Source organism: Nothobranchius furzeri, chromosome 4 (assembly GCF_043380555.1).
Source record: "Nothobranchius furzeri strain GRZ-AD chromosome 4, NfurGRZ-RIMD1, whole genome shotgun sequence".
Lineage (NCBI taxonomy): Eukaryota > Metazoa > Chordata > Actinopteri > Cyprinodontiformes > Nothobranchiidae > Nothobranchius > Nothobranchius furzeri.
In genome coordinates, this window is record NC_091744.1 from 19,165,043 (window position 1) to 19,187,165 (window position 22,123).

General features: G+C 41.0%; 2 long non-coding RNA genes across 2 annotated transcripts; one reads left to right on the plus strand and one right to left on the minus strand.

Annotated features, from left to right (window-relative positions):
• Positions 1 to 1,295: 1,295 nt before the first annotated feature.
• LOC129164277 (uncharacterized) lies at positions 1,296 to 2,705 on the plus strand. The gene is made up of 3 exons (XR_008563886.2): positions 1,296 to 1,393; positions 1,483 to 1,570; positions 2,009 to 2,705. It is a non-coding gene; the product is annotated as an uncharacterized lncRNA (long non-coding RNA).
• Positions 2,706 to 17,233: 14,528 nt separating this feature from the next.
• Positions 17,234 to 21,500, minus strand: LOC129164278 (uncharacterized). Its single transcript, XR_008563887.2, has 4 exons — positions 21,315 to 21,500; positions 20,967 to 21,073; positions 18,212 to 18,320; positions 17,234 to 18,134 (listed from the first exon to the last, which is right to left on the minus strand). It is a non-coding gene; the product is annotated as an uncharacterized lncRNA (long non-coding RNA).
• Between the last annotated feature and the right edge of the window lie 623 nt (positions 21,501 to 22,123).

Sequence of the window (22,123 nt, forward strand, 5' to 3'; positions counted from 1 at the left end):
AAGGCTTTGTGGTGCCCCCCCCCCCCCCCCACACCCACACACACATACAGAAAAAACAACACAATAACACAGTATGTGCAAGCGCTTCACCTTAAATTTTCTTTAATTCTCTTGTATGCACAAACTGCTTATTATTTTCCAAAAAGTAGGATTGATATTTTGTGTGTGTGTGTGTGTGGGGGGGGGGTCATTTTGCCTTGGCCCCCAAAATGTCTTGAAACGGCCCTGGGTGTGTGACTGAGTTTTGAAGGTGATCTGAATTGTATCAGATGTATAAATATTGCATGTGTGTAACTTATTGTTTTATACAGGTAGAAACGTGTAGTGGAGATAAATCTACATTTTACTTTTCAACACTTTGTTTTGTTTTCTTGTTTTTATTTAACTATTTTCCTGTCCTGTCTGTCTCTCATCTTCCTGCATCTCCTCTAAACTCTCCAGAAAATCTGCTGCCTGGATTCTTACTTTTTCACCTCATCAGTTACTTCTGAGCAGATCAAAGGGATCTCCTGACCGCAAAGCGGAGTGCGCGATTCGATGCTGCGTCAGTGAGGTGAAATCACTGCAGTGCAGGTGATGAGCTCTGCAGTAGCGGAGCGCCAGGCACAAATAAGACAGAAAGTGGAGAACATGAGCGGACATGAACGATCGTGTGCTAATTATAGTTTTTTTGGTTGCGACACTTTGAGAATGGACCGTGCGCTGGAAGCAGCTGCCTGGATCGCTGCGCAATAACGCGCTGTGCCGCTCTCTGTGCTCTCTGCTCAGAAGAGTCCATAAATGATGTAATATAGGTAGAAAACTTTTTTCCGGCTCCCCTGGATGTGTAGGACATACAACTCCCCCATAATTCGATCCCTGCTCCTGGATGAAGAGCCGGACATTTTCATCAATAAGAACCCCCAGTCCGGACGTCCCGGACAGAGTGAAAAGTGGACACGGTCCATCTCCTTTCCTTTTTGTATTGTTTTCTCTCTGTAAACATGCTGTTAACTTGCTTTGCACATCTTCTAATTGAAATCTGTCTTTATCATATATATATATTATTTTTCATAAGCTTGCGTTTGGTGCCCCTTCCCCAGCGTGGTGCCCTACGCGCTGTGCGTGGTGTGCGTGTGTGGAGCGCCGGCGCTGGAAGTGAGGTTAGTTTTTTGTGTCACTGCAGATATAAAAACTAACTCTGCATCAGTCAGACGCAGCAAAGCTCACCGTCTGTATGAGCGTGAGCATCGGAAAGCTGATCAAATTGGCTGTAAAATAATTAAAACAAAAGTAAAAATGCTCCTTTGCTTTTTAGAGTCAACATCCAGAAGGCTGGAGCCGTGTTTCACTGACAGGCTGTCAGACTAATGCCCTGATGAGCTCAGCTGGGACAAACTGGTCTGATGTTTAGGTAAGTGAAGATCTGCTTCTCCAAGGCCTTGAGATGCTAGTAAAAATAATTTAGCCAGCTTGCTAATGTTACTTTTCTTCTCCTCTAAGGAACACAGAACGTTCAGATGTTGGAGCTTCATGTCACCTACTGAGGAAGGAGACCCACCAGTAAAGAGACGGTCTGGACCAGACCAAAGTGAGTGATGACACACTTCAGCCACCCTCATCATTAAGAACACCTCACCCCCTGTATCACTCCGTCTGATGACAGCAGAGTGATTTATTTGATGTTTTACTTGTTTAGTCTGTTTAGAAATTATTGAATTACATTATTTTCTGTAAACAACCATCTGATCTGGACGTGTACAGAATAACTTTCCCCAAGTTCAGCAGCAGCTGGCCTACAAAAACAGCTGCAGCATGTAGTAAGTCTGTCTGCACTGCTCTCTAATGAGCTTCCTTTCATAAGGAGTCATTTGTATAATTTTAGTGTCACTATTTTATTACATTTGTAAGAATATGAAGTCACTGCAGCAACACAAACGTGACTATAAACATGAAAGCTAAAGAAACAACTTTCCTAAAGCTGCTTGTAAACAAAATATGTCATTAAAGTTATTGTCTATCATTGCAGAATATGGCGATGACATCATGTAACTGGTCTCTGGAAAAGTTTTCCCTGAACCAACTCCGTTTCTAGATGAGGTAGAGAAGATCTGCATCTCACCAACTCTCTGGTCTCAGTACTCAGACAACGGAGGTCTCCCACTGTTATCCAGGACCAGTTTGAAGCCCACATACTGCCCCTCCCTCATCATCAGGAAACATCAATCCGTATCCTGAGGACAACAGAAGACGGCAGGAGGACAGGAACTCTGAGACCTAGATACCACAGCACCGAGACACAAAGCACCTGTGTGCACAACGCCTGTTTAACTACTAAAACCTGTTTATTATATTGTTCCACTTATTTGCTGTGAGGTTAATACTAAGAAAATATGTATATTAATGTAAACAATTAAAAAAATCACTGATTGTATGTTTTCTTTTAGATGTAATGGTCCAAACTCAGCCTTGTAGACATTTATTGCATCCTGTAGGTAAATACACAGAACAGGCTCAGATCCAGGATGGCCCAGCATGCTCTTCTTCCATTCTGGCTGTTAGGGATTGTATCAATAACTCAATGCCTACTGATGTTTCCACCTAACGGTATTTATTTAGAATGCAGGTAAGATTTAACTATATTTGTTAGCAAAGCAGACTGATCTTGGGAATTTCACTGCAGCACTGATGTCCACCTCTGTGTACACATTAGAGAATTACCATGTTACAGCTAAATGCACATTTAATAAAGATATAGGCTACGCATTGCAGACAATAGAAACAAAGTTGTAAGCATTAGAATTATAATGATCACATTAAAGAACATTTGGAGGAATGTTATTTATTTTTGACTAGAATCTCAAATCTTTAAATTAAAATGTAACTGCTTTTTATCCATTTTCAGCCATTAAGACACCCAATATAAAATAAGACTACTTATAAAATTATTTATAATTATATGTATGTACTGTATATATATAGATAGAGATTTTAATAAAATATATTCTTTTAATGGTGTTTTAATGAGCTGTATCATTTTTTAAAACATTTTTTATAGAAATAAATAAGCAAGCAGCATTCCTTGTGTGAGTGTATGTACAGTCTATGGCCGTGACGGATGTGTGTGTGTGTGTGTGTGTGTGTGTGTGCACGCGCGCACGTGCCTGCTCGCTTGTCCTCCGTCGGCCGTGACGGGTGTGTGTGAGTGACTACAGACAAATGCATGAGAGAGTTAGCAGCCTTGAAACAGATTGATGAACTACTCTCCCCACGTTTTAAAAATGCTAATATGCTATGCTAAATCTGCTATGCTAAATAATGATTTCTCTATAGAACTACAAAGTCCGACTGGGGGAGGAGAGTACAGGTCTGCACTATGGAGGGGGGCGGAGTTTACAGCTCCTCCTCCAGTTTAAAGAGACAGTACCCAAAAACGGCTCGTTCTCAAGACTCTCCTCAGAACAGGGGTAAATGAGGGTCTGTAGAGCAACAATAATGAGGAAATCAGACCAAAGAACTGCAGTTCCACTGTATTTAGACCCCAACTGAAGGATTTAGATGTAAAAAGGAATAACTTAAAAGCATGTTATGTCTCAAAAGCCTCTCTGCAACGCTGATACCAGACAACCAGCTCTTCTAAGAGCCAAGCAAACATCAGCCCTAAGCATTCCAGCTTCCTGCCGTCACCTCAAGGGATCTCAGACTGGACGGGTCCTATCAGAACCGTCTACGGGTTCCTGATATCAGAGGTTCACTCCACCAGCAGTGACCTGTGAATTTCACCAATACACATCCTTATTGGATGCTGACCTTCCAGGGCCAGAATTAAATACCACTGGTCTAGATACTTGGAATTTGGAGACAACATTTATGAAAGCCTGAAAAGAGAAAAACAAGCCATTCCTAGTTTACCTGCCCAAAGAAAATCAGCTGAATTGAGTTATTTATGTTGTGGTGTTCAGTTTGTTTTTTCTTTAGGACAAGATGTTTGAACAGAGGTGTGACCAATTCATTCCTTTGCAAGTCACAAGTCTTTCCAGTCAAGTCTCAAGTCAAGTCCAAGTCAAGGACAACCAAGTCCAAGTCGAGCCCAAAGTCAATGATGTAGAACTCTTAAGTTAAGTCCAAGTTTTAACTTTGAATTTTCAAGTTAAAATGAAGTCATCTGTCCAACTTCAACTTATTGACGATAACGCCAAAATTCCACTACCTCTGCTCCGCTCCGGCACGAACTCCGCAGCAAAATCGGTCCCGTTGTAGTCAATCAGAGCTGTTCCACCACTGCGGCAGTGCGCTGCCCGCCACGGCAAAAATAGGATTGATTCTATCTTTGCCGGACGTCGGAGCACCTCCGCAGTCAATGGACAGAAATCACAACCGCCCAACAGGAAAGGGAGCAAGCACAACTTCCGTTATTTCACAATAAATCGGTAAACAAAAAGCGTTTTTTGTTTCATATGCACAGGTTTAACAACTTTTAACAACTATCAATGGTGGCTGAACTTTAAATGCACAAAAATAAGCCATAAATACAGTTTCCACTATCAAAGTAGTCACACTTTGTTGATCCAAACACTGCTGATCTCTCAACACAAATGATGGGCAGTTTAAACAGTTCATTTCGATGCTTCTCCCACACAACGGGTGTTTGGATCTAACTTCCGCGTTTATTGCTCGGACTGTATCGCAAGATCTCGAAAATCCAGCGCATGCCTGTTTGCGCACCTCAGGTCTCCGCACCGGAGCGGAGCCGTTGTAGAGCGGGTACCAGTAAAAATTGAGTTCGGAAGCGAGCAGCTGCGGAGGTGGACCGGAGCGGAGGTAGTGGAATTTTGGGGTAATAAATAAATTCCAGAAATAAAGCTTCTTAGAGCTTCATTTATTTGCTCAAACAAGCAGAAAATGCAACTGAAACTGATTATAAACAAAGTGCTGCTGGATTTAGCAGTACAAGGTCAAACCCAGAACGAAGAATGATTTATGATTTCTGTCCATGTCGGGCCATTTTTGTGCTAAAATGTCAAATATGCCCAAGTCATCATCAAGTCAACAGATGCAAGTTGATTCAAGTTGCAAGTCATTGGCATTCAAGTCCGAGTCCAGTTGTAAGTCTTTATAGATTTCATCAAGTCAAGTCAGAAGTCATTAAAATAATGACTCAAGTCCAAGTCATGTGACTCGATTCCAGACCTCTGTGTTTGAACAGATTAAAAGGCAGGTACAGCAGGGTTCTTTTATTTTAAAGATTTAAAGTCCATCGCTGTCAAACACACTAGCATTTGTCCCATCTACGTGGGGAGGGGTGAGCTGCAGACATGGCCGCGCTCTGTAACTATTTGGTGGTTTAACGCCCCCATCCAATCCCTTAAAGCTGAGTGTCAAGCAGGGAGACATTGTATGACCTGACTGGGATTTAAACTCAGTCCCAGGGCGGACGCTCCACCACTAGGCCACTGAGCTTAAAGCAATATTATGCAACATTGTCATAGTTTTAAATAATTTTCTTAAGCTAGTATGTGCTAAAATGACCCTTTTTAATGTTATTGAAATGTCACTCAGACCCCCACTGCCCTCTGTGACTAGAATATCACATTTGCAACTTCAGAGTGCCGGTTCAGTCTGTTGGACTTGACATATGGTGCTGCCATCTGTTTCCAGCATGTTGCCTGCATGTTTCAGGTCATGAAGAAAGCTGATTTGTTTGATTTAGTGATGAATCACTCCTTTAGACATGGATGTTGAATTTATGCACTCTTGTCTTGAGTTTCCACAAATAAAGTTATTGAAAAAAGCCGATCTTTCTTAAAAGAGGCAGAAGGGCCCATCAGAATCCATTAGCCTTTTAAAGGTGATTGATCCATCCAGGTCACAGTAATTCCTAAAATAAAGGGATGAACTTCTTTTGGATTTTTTGAAGATGTTTGGCTGGATACGAGGAAATATCCCAATTTTAATATTATTTGATTAACACCTCAAAACAGTCTGATGAACATCCAGATCCAGTCACGAACACTTTATGTTAATCCAATTATACCACAAACTAATATAATTCAGTAAATTATAAAACCCTTCAGTAGAAATGAGTCTGTTCAATGAAGCTGGCAGATTTGATCAAATCTTTACTTGGATTCAATTTCTCATTATCTCAAGACATCTTCATACACAATGGTTGTTTTAAAGGTGGGAACAAAAGCAAGATGAGAAAATAATCAGTTCAATCTGAAGAGGATGTCTTTCTAATTATACACCAGACTGACACTGCTGTCGTGGCCTTAGGAAACAGGTAATTTTCCTATTGGTTTGTTCAGTAAAAGCTGTGATGTGGCTAAGTGATACCTCAATACAAACTGATGAAGAGAATATTCTTTTTCAGAATGTTTCACATTAGCAGCACTTATATAAGACTTGGAACAATAAACCGCAGATTATTGGACTGAAGATATAGGTAGTTGTTGGCTGTATTACATTAGATTTGTGCCAATAGGATCAAGAAAAACACTTTGGTGAGCAAACAAATTTTAAGACATTGAGAGAAAAAACATTCGTTTCAAAAGAAAAACTTACGATCTGAATCAGATTCTTAAAATGATCAAGAAAAACACTTTGACGGTCAAACAAAAATTAAGAAATTGGCAGAACAAAAATATTGACTAAAGGAAAAAAACATGTTTCAAAAGTAAAACTTACTATCTGAATCAACTTCTTAAAATGAGTAGCAAAGTATGTTTCCTTTTTCTGTTTGCCTCTATGTGTTTTTGTTATCAATTTCCTTAGTTTCGTTCTCGCTGCTCACAGCTTTGCTCTCACTACCAGATTTCTGTCTGGCTTTCTCCTTTGCAATCCCTGAGTTTTTGGTTGCAATTCTGACACAACCCTTTCGGGTGGGTGGGACTTCTGAGAAGTCCTCTCCCATAGGACAGAGGTTTCTCTTGAGTGACAGCGCAGTGACCTGGAAGTGATGTAGCCTCCAAGACTTTTTTTTTTCTTGGTCAACAACATGAATTTTGAGCCCCAAACACATTATTTCTGTTGTCTGTGGTGTCTATTGAGGATCTAAAGTGAGTATTGATAATATATTTTATCTTTTCTTAGTTAATCAGTGAGTTAAGCCACTTTTTAAGTTGGTTTTAACCAGACGTTAGCTCACTAGCTAGCTGCTAAGCAAGCCATTGTGCTAGCCTCAGGACAATGGTCTATTGTTCCAGAGAGACGTATTAAAAATACATCTTAACATATTCATTACTGGTTTCATGGAATTAATTATTGCAGTTCATGTTAATAAGTTTGCTAATTTTTCAGGAACCTGTGGAACATCAGAAACTTTGCAGCTACTGGAGCTAACCTGTGTACTGCTAACGTGCTACAGAGGAAGCAGCAGAAAGCTGAGCTAACAGGCTGTTTTGCAGGTAAATACTCTTTTAGTGGAACTGCAGGATTTTTATGGTATAACTCAGACAGAATCTACATGAGCTATTGTGGGAAGACATTTAAACTACATTTACATATAGATACATGCATTTTTTATTTCATGTTACTTGGACGGGATAAACAAGTTCATAGTTCTGCCTGCTCCTTTTTCAGTGAAACGAATGGATTATATGATGTAACTCTGACTGAATAATTATCTAAGTGAGTATGTTTGATAATAAATTTCTTTCCAGTATACAGATCTGACATTTGTTTGTCAGAACAGGACAAATCAGATTCAATGTGCTTTCTGTCACGTGTTCTGTATTCTCCATCAAAAGAATGTTATCCAGGACAGATAATCAATAATGAGTTAAATACATGCTTTTAATTAATGTTTACATAAAATCTATATTTTTGTCAAAAAGCTTTTTTTTATTCTTTTCTTTTTTTTAGATTGAAAACTACTGCATTGCATTACAATGGAAGTGCTACACGGCCACATGCATCAACTGCAGCTGGTGAGCTAAGACACACCATAGTGTACACAAAGTACACTGCAGACAAGGGATGTAAGAAAATATCTATATGACAATATATCGCGATATATTTTCCCAGTGATATTGCATCAATATTCTCAAACTGTGTCTCTAAAATATTGATATGGCAATATATCGTGATATTTTTACCTGAGATATTACATCCATTTTCAAAAGCAGTGTATCTAATTTTTGGAAGAATTTACATGCAAACATTTGTGTATTTTCTTTGTTTTTGGTGCTTTTTAAATGTCGACCGCTAGTTGGCAGCAGTGTGCAATGGGATTGGTTTCCACCATTGAAATTTAAATCTCGCTATTATGGTTCAGATAACTCATGTTATACATGTTAAGTATCAGTTTGGACTGTTTATTGAATATTCCTACAATAAATTCAGTCAAAAATACACATCCCTACTGCAGACCAATCCCACCTCATGTAGTTCATAGGCTGTATAATAAACCCACAGTGATGGTTATGGATAAATATTTGTACTAATGGTAATCGTTTTCCATTGTTTCCAGTTGACAAGCAAATGGACCTATTGTTCAAGTCTGTGGTGGTGGATGCTCTACCATATCAGAAGTCTGTGGTGGTGGATGCTCTACCATTTCAGGAGTCTGTGGTGGTGGATGCTCTACCATATCAGGAGTCTGTGGTGGTGGATGCTCTACCATATCAGGAGTCTGTGGTTGTGGATGCTCTACCATATCAGCAGGGCCAGATTAACACTTTGTTGTACCCTGGGCAACAATATTCAAGGGCCCCATCATCACGACCCATGGATCACCATAATATGGTCACATACAGAATATATTACTGTAATATGCAATAAATATACTCAATACTTGAATGCCTGACATCACGTAACCCACTCAGGGTAACCTTTGACACACCTTGTGTGGACTGACCAATGAGGAGAGGGTCTTAACTTGAGGCCCTCTCTTCATTGGTCAGTCTGCATGAGACTGACTCTCAACCGCTCTCAACTGACGTTCAAAGTCATAGGCAGCGAAGCGTCTCTGTGCAGCACAAAAGCCCGGGTGGACAGTTTGTTTAATATAGGGTGACCATATTTCCATTTCCAAAAAAGAGGACAGGGGATCTGTGCCTATGACATCACACTATGGCCCATATGGGACCCACTTTTTTGTAAGAACTGAAATTAATATCAGATTCTGCCAATAAAATGGCTCTAAAACAATTCATATGTAAATATTTTGCATATTTTTTGCTAAATCTCATTTTTCTGCTTTAGTGCTGCAACAAGGTTTTATTAATAATAAATTATTATACCTTTTGTTTTACTACAGCATCGGTAAGCTTTCTGTGCACAGATTATTAAGGATGCTTGTTTCAGCTGTGAGATTAGACGATAGGATCAATGAAAAAATAAGTTGTCACACACTCCATGGAAACTTTCAGAGAATCCACAAATAGTGGCTTTCAGATGGTTTTGTTACTTTTTGCAAGTTTAGAAAAGAAGCAGATGAGACAGCATGTCTGATAATATTAGAACATGTCCATAATGTCTGAGGGTTTTTTACACTGTATAACTAACACTCCTGGAGAGGGTATGAATTACACAGAGGCTTCTGGGGAGCCCAGTTGTGTGTGTGTGTGTGTGTGTGTGTGTGTGTGTGTGTGTGGTGGTGGTGGTGGTGGTGGTGGGGGGGGGGGGGGGGTCATTTTGCCTTGGCCCCCAAAATGCCTTGAAACAGCCCTGGGTGTGTGACTGAGTTTTGAAGGTGATCTGAACTGTATCAGATGCATAAATTTACATGTGTGTAACTTATTGTTTTATACAGGTAAAAACGTGTAGTGGAGATAAATCTACCTACATTTTACTTTGTTTTCTTGTTTTTATTTAACTATTTCCTGTCCTGTCTGTCTCTCATCTTCCTGCATCTCCTCTAAAATCTCCAGAAAAACTGATGCCTGGATTCTTACTTTTTCACCTCATCAGTTACTTTTGAGCAGATCAAAGGGATATCCTGACCGCAAAGCGGAGAGCGCGTTTCGATGCTGCGTCAGTGAGGTGAAATCACCGCAGCACAGGTGATGAGCTGCGCAGCAGCAGAGCACTTCAGGCACAAATAAGACAGAAAGTAGAGAACATTTGTGGACAGGAACGATCGTGTGTTAATTATAGTTTTTTGGTTGCGCCACTTTGAGAATGGACCGTGCGTTGGACGCAGCTGCCTGGATCGCTGAACACCAGGCCCGGAGTGGCTAATCGGGAGGGTCTGGAGAATTCCCGGTGGGCCGCGCGATGTTTGGGCCGCATGGGGCCGGTGCTCTCGTTTTTGTTTTTTATCATTTTATTTTTATTTTTTGGTGCCGGTGTTCAGTCATGGCACTGAGGCCGCCGGGCTGATCACATACGCTCCTCCCGGCTGTCTCTGGCTGGCTCTACCTGCAGGCTGCAGCTCGTTTTTTCCCCAGTATGCGCCTGTGCGCACCACGTGACCACGCAGTTGACGGAAAGATGGAAAGTAGAAAGAGCAAGGGTGGCGCGGAGAAGGCAAGAATTAAAAAGAGGAAAGCGTTGGTAACAGATGCAGCCAAGGCCGGATTAACCATATGGGCAACTGGGCAATTGACCAGGGCCCACGAACTCTAAGGGGCCCAGGGCAGCAAGCGCACGAGCAAAATACTGTAGGCATGTCTGTAATCTCCCGCATTATATTAAACTAGGGTGACCGTATGTCCGGTTTTCCCCGGACATGTCCACTTTTCACTCTCTGTCCGGGCGTCCGGACTGCGGGTTCTTGTATTGATGAAAATGTCCGGCTTTTCATCCAGGAGCAGGGATCGAATTATGGGGGAGCTGTATATCTTACACATCCAGGGGAGCCGGAAACAAGTTTTCTATCTATATTACATCATTTATGGACTCTTCTGAGCAGAGAGCACAAAGAGCGGCACAGCGCGTTATTGCGCAGCGATCCAGGCAGCTGCGTCCAGCGCACGGTCCATTCTCAAAGTGGCGCAACCAAAAAACTATAATTAGCACACGATCGTTCATGTCCGCACATATTCTCTATTTTCTGTCTTATTTGTGCCTGAAGCGCTCTGCTGCTGCGCAGCTCATCACCTGTGCTGCGCGGTGCTGCGGTTATTTCACCTCACTGACGCAGCATCGAAAGGCGCACTCCGCTTTGCGGTCAGGAGATCCATTTGATCTGCTCAAAAGTAACTGATGAGGTGAAAAAGTAAGAATCCTGGCAGCAGTTTTTTCTGGAGAGTTTAGAGGAGACGCAGGAAGACGAGAGACAGACAGGACAGGAAATAGTTCAATAAAAACAAGAAAACAAAACTAAGTGTAAAGTAAAATGTAGGTAGATTTATCTCCACTACAAGTTTTTACCAGTATAAAACAATAAGTTATACACATGTCATAGTTATACATCTGATACAATTCAAATCACCTTCAAAACTCAGTCACACACCCAGGGCCGTTTCAAGACATTTTGGGGGCCAAGGCAAAATGACCCCCCCCCCACCCACCCCATAACTGGGCTCCCCAGAAGCCTCTGTGTAATTGTTACCCTCTCCAGTATTGTTAGTTATCCAGTGTTTATAAAAGCTCCTCAGACATTACTGACATGTTCTAATATTATCAGATGAAATTGAAAGCCACTATTTGTGGATTCTCTGAAAGTTTCCATGGAGTGTGTGACAACTTATTTTATCATTGATCCTATCGTCTAATCTCACAGCTGAAACAAGCACCCTTAATAATCTGTGCACAGGAAGCGTACCGATGCTGTAGTAAAACAAAAGTTATAATAATTTATTATTATTAAAACCTTGTTGCAGCACTAAAGCAGAAAAATGAGATTTTGCAATACATATGCTAAATATTTACATATGAATTGTTTTAGAGCCCTTTTATTGGCAGAATCTGATATTAATTTAGTTCTTACAAGAAAATGGGTCCCAACGTGGTTTGTGTGGTGTTGCCATAGTGTGACGTCATAGGCACAGATCCCCTGTCCTCTTGTTTGGAAATGGAAATATGATCACCCTGTACTAAACAAACTGTCCACCCGGGCTTTTGTGCTGCACAGACGCTTCGCTGCCTATGACTAAACGTCAGTTGAGAGTCAGTCTCATGCAGACTGACCAATGAAGAGAGGGCCTCAAGTTAAGACCCTCTCCTCATTGGTCAGTCCACACAAGGTGGGTCAAAGGTTACCCTGAGCGGGTTACGTGATGTCAGGCATTCAAGCATTGAGTATATTTACTGCATATTACAGTAAAATATTCTGTATGTGACCATATTATGGTGATCCTTGGGTCGTGATGATGGGGCCCTTGAATATTGTTGCCCAGGGTACAACGAAGTCTTAATCTGGCCCTGGATGCAGCTAAATGTGCAAAAATGAGCACCTTTTTTTCTCAAACAAGCTTGCGGTCTTTAACTTCAAATGAAGATAAAACGGGTAAGGCAAGTCAAGATGTTAAACTTTACCGGCTGCAAATCACCATTCAAGTTAATTAAGCATCAATAATGAATTATATGGCATCATGACATAACGTTATGTAATATAATTTACAGTATGATGTGACTGATGCCACCAAACTGTCTTGTCAGAGTCAAACACAAGATCCTGTAGGCCTAATAAGCACCAGGCAGAAACCCACAATTCCAGAGCGGGCATGTACAGGTAGGATTACTTATTGAGTCAGTGAACTGAATATTATTAAAATTTATATGATGAAAACTATCCTGGCTCTATATGAAAGTGTCCTAAAATGCTAGATGATTCAGCATTGATCAGAAAGCATGTAAAAAAGGAAAATGAATGCTGAATTGTGACAATTTTCACACAATGTAGTGTCAGAAGAAGAGCCAGGAGCCAGCAGTGAGGGTATTGCTCCTGTTGGGATAGAAGGTGAGCCAACTCATGTGCAAACAAGCAAACATCAGTTTCATTATAATAATTTTAATGCCCAAATAATAGTAGTGACCTGATGTATTTCTGTTAGTAAATGCACAAAGCCCACAACAGATCGTTATTAGAATGAAAGTAAAATTAAATAAGCCTGCATATTTTGCCATAGAAAATATTTTAATTGGTTACAAAGATGTGTTTTCCATATCAAATGTGCCAAAGCTTTACAGATGATTATTTTAATTGTGTGCAGGTGAGTCTAGGGAAACTGGAAAAAGTGTGAAAGGGAGTGCTGAGTCATTTCATTTTAAAGGTTTGAAAATCTCAGAACAGCTGTTTGAACAGAATGTAGATTGCTATATTGTTAGAGAATGTGTTGTAAAGAACAATGTTGGAGATGTGCACTGATGTTCAAATAAACCTACATTGTAAAGCAACTCTTTCTTGCTTTACAAGAAAGAGTTGCTCTTTCTTGTAAAGCAACTCAACTCTTTCAACTCTTTCTTGCTTTACAATTACAAGGCTTTACCGAGTAGTGTGCTTTTGTAGACTATACATATAAAGTTCTAACATGATTTTAATAATAATTCGTTAAGTGGGCCGGTCTGGGGTCTGAAACTCCAGGGCTGAAAATGTGTCCCACTCCGGCCCTGCTGAACACCAACGATCATCGCTATAGAGCTCCGGACGTCACGTGACTCTCAGAGAGTAGACGCTCTCTGTGCTCTCTGCTCAAGAGTCCATGAATGATGTAATATAGCTAGGAAACGTTTTTTCCAGCTCCCCTGGATGTAGGACATCCAGCTCTCCCATAATTCGATCCCTGCTCCTGGATGAAGCCCCCCCACACACACACACACAGAGTGTGAAAAGTGGACATGTCCGGGGAAAAGAGGACGTATGGTCACCCTAGTTTAATATAAAGCGGGAGATTACAGATACAGTATTTTGCTCGTGCTCTTGCTGCCCTGGGCCTGGGGCCTGGGCCCTTTAGAGTTCGTGGGGCCCTGGGCAATTGCCCAGTTGCCCGTATGGTTAATCCGGCCTTGCATATCAGGAGTCTGTGGTGGTGGATGCTCTACCACAGGGATTTCCAAAGTGTGGTGCGCGCACCCCTGGGGGTGCGCGAGCTGCCGCTAGGGGGTGCGCGAGGTGAAAAGTGTAATGGCTGCGGAGCTCAGAGAAGTCTGTCATATGTCACCATTAGCGTAGAAACTCATTTGTGGGTGGGCCAAAGAAAAAGTAAGTGGGCACAATAAATGTAATTGAAAACAAGTATATTTTTGCGCGCGCGCGCGCGTGTCCTCCACAAGTGCCATAGCTTCATAATAACAATGCGCCGAGCTTCAGCACTCTGGCCTGCGCACGCCGATATGTTCCGTCGCGCGCGTGCGTGTCCTCCACATTTGCCCTAACTTCATAATAATAACAATGCGCCGAGCTTCAGCACTCTGGCCTGCGCACGCTGATATGTTCCGTATTTGATCATTTTTAATGGTGTTGGAGGAATCTGAAGGTGGTGAGTCATTCTGGCAGATTGTAATTAACACCTGTCTCATGCAGGTGTTCTGACATTGTAAACCTCACACACAGAACATTGTGGATGTAACAAAATAACAAGAAATGATTCCCATTCAGGCTATTGACAGCGCGCTGAAGATCTGAAGTTCAGAGTGCGTCTGTCAGAGGTCAGACGCGTTCCGGTGTCGGTACAGGATCTGCTCGGGTGCAAGATCGGCTCGGGGTCCGTCGACTGCCGATGACGTCTAAGTAGTTGATTGGCTGAACATGAACCTGACGGAATTACGTAATCACATTACGTTGTTATCACGTTACGTTGGTCCAGGCAAATCTTTCTATTGGAAAGATGGACAACTTTTACAAAGAAATCCATCATTACCTCTTTGAAAATACACTTTTAGCATAGAGCTGCATGTATATTAGGGCTGAACGATTAACTGCATGTGCAATTAAATTGCGATGTGACAAAAGGAGATTTTCTAATCTCAAAGGCTGCAATTTGGCAGCGAGTGGTTAGCGCAATGCTAATATACAAAAACCCATAGGAATGCTAATGCTAATATCGCCGATTACATTATTACAAATTATGAATTAGAAACGTGCCAAATGATTACATTTGGAGTCTAATAGAAAGTAAAAATACCATCAATCAAATAAGTACAGACAGATCCTGGCTTTAGTAAAGCCAGGAGATTTTATAATCTCAAAGGCTGCAATTTGGCAGCGAGTGGTTAGCGCAATGCTAATATACATGTAAAAACCCATAGGAATGCTAATGCTAATATCGCCGATTACATTATTGCAAATAATGAATTAGAAACGTGCCAAATGATTACATTTGGAGTCTAATAGAAAGTAAAAATACCATCAATCAAATAAGTACAGACAGGTATTTTAGTAAAGCCAGAAAACTTTTAACTCCAGAGTTTATGCTAGCAGCTATGAGCGTAACTGAACTACTCATGGACAAGACGTCAAAAACGCTAAACACAAAATACTTAAATAAACGGGACACACTTCTTTCCTGCAAATACAATTTCACAGGTGTTGCGAATACCTATGATTCTTCAAGGGATGTGCTCAAAGAGGAGTTCAACATTATGAATTAAATAGTGTTTTATTTTACAAATACCTTTATAAACACAAACTTACGTCTTAAGAAACATTATTTTAATAACGAAACTGCTAAATTCTTTCCAACAGTATAGATGTGTAGTGTATTTTGTCCGAGTGGGTTTGCCGTACTTTGACGTCATCGGCAGTCGAAGGACCCCGAGCCGATCTTGCACCCGAGCAGATACTGTACCGACACCGGCTGAACCACGGCTCACGGGTGCACAAGTGAGCACATCTGGGCTGGGCAGAAGTCATTTTACAACATTGGTTTAAATAGCGCGAGACGCGGTGACTTGAGCGGCCGTGCACGCGCGCGCACACACACACAGACTCAATAAGCGCACACGCTGCTTTAACTCCGGCGCGCTGTCAGACTGAAGGCAGAAATGAACGCTGCCTCCACCGTGATAAAAACTTTTAAGAGGTTATTTTTCATTCAAGGTCAAATTAAGATATTAGCTTCTGGGATGAGTCGGGTCCGCTCCAGCCAGTGACTCCTCATGAACCTGACCACATCTCATGTTACTGCAGCATTTGTTATTCCAGTCAGCGTGGCAGCGGATCACAGATTCAGCCACACCATAAAACAGCAATACGTCGGTCTGAGGTAAAAGTGAACATCATGGCTATATCTTGTCCCCTATTGACATTTGATTACGCACAAGTAGGTGATCAGCTCAGGTTTATGCAGAGCAGAAGGAAGGAGAGCGCTCTGGCCGCACAGGTTAAACGTTCCTACTTTAAGAAAACCGTTAAATTGCATTGTTTATGTGCTACCTGTGCACTCTAAATATTTATTTAAAATGAAATCAAAGAAAATTGTAATGGTATCGAATGTTTATTAATTACTATTTAAAAAAATGAAAGTGATGGGGAATTTTTTTAACCCTGTCTGTTTAGCTTGACATCTGATATATATAGAGGGAGGGAGAGAGAGAGAGAAAGCCATGCCCCGATGTGGGGGGTGCGTCAACATGGTCGGGACATAGAAGGGGGTGCGTGGCTAAATAAGTTTGGGAACCACTGCTCTACCATATCAGGAGTCTGTGGTGGTGGATGCTCTACCATATCAGGAGTCTGACTAAGTACCTGTGCCTGAACCTCTCTGTGTCTAGTTCAAAAGACCTGAAAGACCTGCTGTAAGCAGGCACAGGTTAAGATTTTAAAAGAACCTGCAAGGTGAGCAACACAACACAATATAAATCTTTATTATTATTTTACGCTGTACAGCTAGAATAAACTTGCATGCTCAGAAGCCACGTGTGATTACATCACCTACAGGTTTCCTGATGCTGAACTTCAGGCAGCTGCGTGTGACTGTACTCCCGTGGAACAACCGCCTGTGGGAGGAGTCGTCGTGTTGCTGTTAGGAGTTTGGATCTGAGTCCTGGGTTTGTGTTCCCTTTAATCTCTTCATTAGCCTTGCTAGTCACCATTGCAGAGCACCATGGAGAGGCTTACCTGAAAACTCTTCTCATGGGGCAGGCACATCCTCACACAACTGTAACCCCATCTTTGAATAAAAGCTGGTAGCTGGTCACTTATCAGTGTTTTAACCCATATCTAGCCCATGACTCTGCCGTTTTTTCAAACTTACGTTCTCATTTTCTATGCAGATCTATGGAAATTCTTTCCTTGAAGCTCCTGATCACACAAACATACTGGCAGTCGGCTTACCCACTACCTTCTGCTCACCCGCTTGCAACTCATGCTGTCATTCTCCCAGACTTCTGGTTGTTTCTCCACCATTCTGCTGTCTCCCGTCTGCGCTACAACTTCAGACCGTAAGTATCTAAACTTTTCCTTTTCTAAGTCTCTCTTTAGTCATTACTAACACTCAATTTTACCTCAGGGCCTTCTGATCTTTAAACACTAAAACCTGTGGCTCCATCTCCGTGGCGTTTCTCAGTTTCTGTAAGCTACCTGCACAGTCTTAAGAAAAACCTGACCTGTTTCCCTTACTAACCTCTGCTCTTCCTTGCAGGAGCTTCTGGTTCCTGATCTCCAGCAGTTACCTCTTCAGTCATCCGTCAAACATTTTAAAAAACAGTTTTTAGCTCATTTGTCTCCTGAGTTTCTCTGCATGAAGGTCAGGTTATTGCAAAAATCATGACATTAGCAATTATTTTGCACCACTCTGTTAAACAGCTGATATTAATTTCAAGTGTATCTTTAAAAATACATTGAATGTCAAAGTGAATGAAAGGCATCCATTCAGCTTTCAGTGTCTAATGCAGGATTTTATGGACAGGCACCAAAACAGGAAATTTATAAATTGAGATTTATTTACTAAATCAGAAAACCATAATAAAATACTAATGTTTAAATTCCAGAGGAGGGAGGAAGGCATTATAGCAGCATCCATATAGCTGGTATCCAGCACGTTTTAGTTGTTTCCCTGCTCCAACACACTTGAATCAGTGGTTGAATTACCTGTGCAGCAGCTCTACAGAAGCCTGTTAATTATCTGCTGACTGAAATCAGGTGTGTTGAAACAGAGTTAAAACTAAAACGTGCTGGATATCGGCCTTCCAGGCCCAGAAGTAAATACCCCTGCTTTATAGGCACAGAGAACTCCCATCAGGATCCTGGAGACGGCACAAGGAGATGACGACATGAGTGTGCCCTCCCAGATCACACCAACACCACCTGACCACACGGAGGCATGTGTCTGTAAGAAAGAAAAACTGGTCATGTATGAGATCTAAACAAAAACTACGAACAAAATCAATTTTACAGTTGTTCAACCTGCTGAGCATCGTCTCCCCAAAGAGCTGCTTAAAGGTGCAACTGGCTCAGAACCAGGGTGCTCCGTTATGCAGGTGGTCACCTCCTCCTGCTGACACCCGAGGATTACCTACAACAAAGGGAAAACTGATATCAATAAGGAAATAATTAAATCAGAGCTAAAAGTTTAATTTTAGTGTGACGTTTGAGATTGTATGAAATAAATGTGGACATTATGATTTTCTATTGTGGGGTCAGTTCCTTGGGCGTTTCTCTGCAGCAGCATTTTGTCTGGCTGACAATGAAGTAGAAAAGTCACCAGTTAAGGCAGAGTTAGACTATATTACTCCAGCTAAGCTAAAAGTAGCTAAACTAGACACTAGTCACCAGACTATAGTTACTATAGATTTTATTAGATTTAATGAAGGCATCAGCTGTGACATAGAAATTGGTGTGTGTTTATGTATGTATTAGCTAGGGATGCACCGATCAGGTTTTTTGCTGCCGATCACCGATACCGATATCAAAGAATGCTGATCACCGATACCGATCACGTGGATTGGCCAGAAATTTTCTACAACATTATAATGAGTGCTACAAACTACATAATCTGGGAATAAAGGAAATGTAACCTAATCTAAAATGGTCTGTATTAGGGTTGTCATGGTGTGAAAATTTAACCTCGCGGTTATTGTGACCAAAATTACCACTGTTTTCGGTATTATTGCGGTATTTTTTTTAAACGTGCTACATTTTCACACAATTAAATAAACCCTGTATGTCAGGAAATATTGTCCTCAGTTTGTGTCTAAATTTTGCCTAAAATGTGTTATTTTGTAATTATGTTGTTTAATTGTTTACATTTTTTCCCTTTAGTCTTAAAATACCAATATTTGCCCATAACTTCTTATTTTATGTCTGTTTGATGTCATCATTTAAAAATATTAGATCAGATGATACTCAGTACTCAAGTAGCCTTCTAATCGGATACTTTTTTTTTTTTACCCTTACTTGAGTAATCCGTATATCAGGAGAATATTGTCCTCGGTTTGTGTCCTTCCAGTGAGCTTTGCAGATGTGGGGAAATGTCATCAGGCAGTAATCATTGTTAAATTCATAATTATTCTCGGAGAGAGACCAACTCTTATCTGCCCCTGGGAGCCCCGTAATGCATAGCGTCATGTCAACATGGCGGTGTCCGCGACACGGTTTATATGCAGGTAGCGGCGCTGCGGCTGCTTTATATAGCGACTTGTTGCATTCTCTCTCAACCCAAATCCTCGGATCACGCATTTTAGCTAAAACGCTAACGTTAGCTTGCCTTGCGTTGACTGTAGAGTTGTGGGTGATGGTCACGCAGATGTGTCATGAGATTTGAAGCGTTGCTGCCTTTCACAGACACTTTTTCAGCTCGTGCTGCAAACAGGATAGCCGTCTTCTATAAACGCCCTCGGCATTCTTCAAATATCTAAAATATGCCCGTACTTCCCACTTTGTCTTCGTTGAGGGATAATAAATGTCCTGAGAGCTGCCGTCTCCTCCTTTGACCATTATTTCAGCTTTAGCTTCAAGAAAGTTTTGTTGTAAACAAAGCGTGCATGTGCCGCCGGCAACTTCAGCAGATGATACGGTGGCTGGTAAGGGACACCGCGCCTACACCGCAGCCACGGTAAACCCACCAAGATAATATAGTTTTTTAAAAAACAAGATGGTTATTATTATTGTCAACTTCTTTTTTTTTACCGGGGTTTACCGCTACACTGGTTACCGTGACAACCCTACCTGATCGGTTTGCTTTGATCTATTTTGAAAATTCCGATCAAAACCGATAGGGGCGCTATCGGCCGATTACGATCACATGCCGATCCATCGGTGCATCCCTAGTATTAGGTGTGACAGAAAAAGAAGAGGGTTGTAATTATTTCGATGCCAAACAAGCTTGTAAAATAAAAATGCTTTTGGTGCATTACCTAGATCAGTGCTTCCCAACTATCTCTAACCAGTACCTGTCACATTATTGCTCCCCTGTGCCTTGAGTTTTTCCTTAATTGTGTCCACCTGCCTCTTGTTATCTGATTACCCATCCCAGTGTGTATATAAGCCTTGTGTGTTGCTTGTGGTTTTGTCGGTTCGTACTCGTTACATGTCAGTTTATGTTCACATCTGTCTACCCTGTCGTGTCTGCACTCCTAACCATTAAAAGGAACCAAATGTCTGCTGCTGTCTGGCCTGGGTTGATTTACCTGCCTGAAGGATCCGCTCTTCCTCCCTCACCTTCCCTCCACATCGTGACAGTACCTCACAAAATATATCATTTTGTTTTATCCATTGTTTAAATTTTGTGTCCCACTTCCTCAGGTGCTTATGTGACATCTGTTTCACTTCAGAGATGTAAAAGTGGTATCAAATGTACTGTTCATACAAACTTAAGTAATAAAAACATCAGAGATGGATCTGATTTAGGGTGACAGAAAGCACATTGAATCTGATTTGTCCTGTTCTGACAAACAAATATCAGATCTGTATACTGATGAGAAATTTTTATCAAACATACTCACTTAGATAATTATTCAGTCAGAGTTACATCATATAATCCATTCGTTTCACTGAAAAAGGAGCAGAACTATGAACTTGTTTAGCCTGTCCAAGTACATGGAATAAAAAATACATGTATCTGTATGTAAATGTAGTTTAAATGTCTTCCCACAATAGCTCATGTAGATTCTGTCTGAGTTATACCATAAAAATCCTGCAGTTCCACTGAAAGAGTATTTACCTGCAAAACAGCCTGTTAGCTCAGCTTTCTGCTGCTTCCTCTGTAGCACGTTAGCAGTACACAGGTTAGCTCCAGTAGCTGCAAAGTCTCTGATGTTCCACAGGTTCCTGAAAAATTAGCAAACTTATTAACATAAACTGCAATAATTAATTCCATGAAACCAGTAAAGAATATGTTAAGATGTGTTTTTAATACGTCTCTCTGGAACAATAGACCATTGTCCTGAGGCTAGCACAATGGCTTGCTTAGCAGCTAGCTAGTGAGCTAACATCTGGTTAAAACCAACTTAAAAAGTGGCTTAACTTACAGATTAACTAAGAAAAGAAAAAATATATTATCAATACTCACTTTAGATCCTCAATAGACACCACCGACAGCAGAAATAATGTGTTTGGGGCTGAAAATTCATGTTGTTGACCAAGAAAAAAAAAAGTCTTGGAGGCTACATCACTTCCAGGTCACTGAACTGTCACTCAAGAGAAACCTCTGTCCTATGGGAGAGGACTTCTCAGAAGTCCCACCCACCCGAAAGGGTTGTGTCAGAATTGCAACCAAAAACTCAGGGATTGCAAAGGAGAAAGCCAGACAGTGTAAGTGCAAATCTAGTAGTGAAAGCAAAGCTGTGAGCAGCGAGAACAAAACTAAGGAAACTGATAACAAAAACACACAGAGGCAAACAGAAAAAGGAAACATACTTTGTTACTCAATTTAAGAAGTTGATTCAGATTGTAAGTTTTACTTTTGAAACATGTTTTTTTTCCTTTAGTCAATATTTTTGTTCTGTCAATTTCTTAATTTTTGTTTAACCGTCAAAGTGTTTTTCTTGATCATTTTAAGGATCTGATTCAGTCATAAGTTTTTCTTTTGAAACAAATGTTTTTTCTCTCAATGTCTTAAAATTCGTTTGCTCTCCAAAGTGTTTTTCTTGATCCTATTGGCACAAATCTAATCCCATACGGCTGCTGCATTCATCGCTCCCATATACTTTTATTTATTTATTTATTCCGTGTCCTGTCTGGCTGTGAAGTAAACAGAATTGATGTCTGAATGCTGGTAACAAGCCTTACAGATTTACTCCCAGGTGGAGCACCAAAGCTTCTGCTTTTAATGTCATGCCTGATATTTAAAACTTTATTGTTGTTGTTTTTGAATGCTTT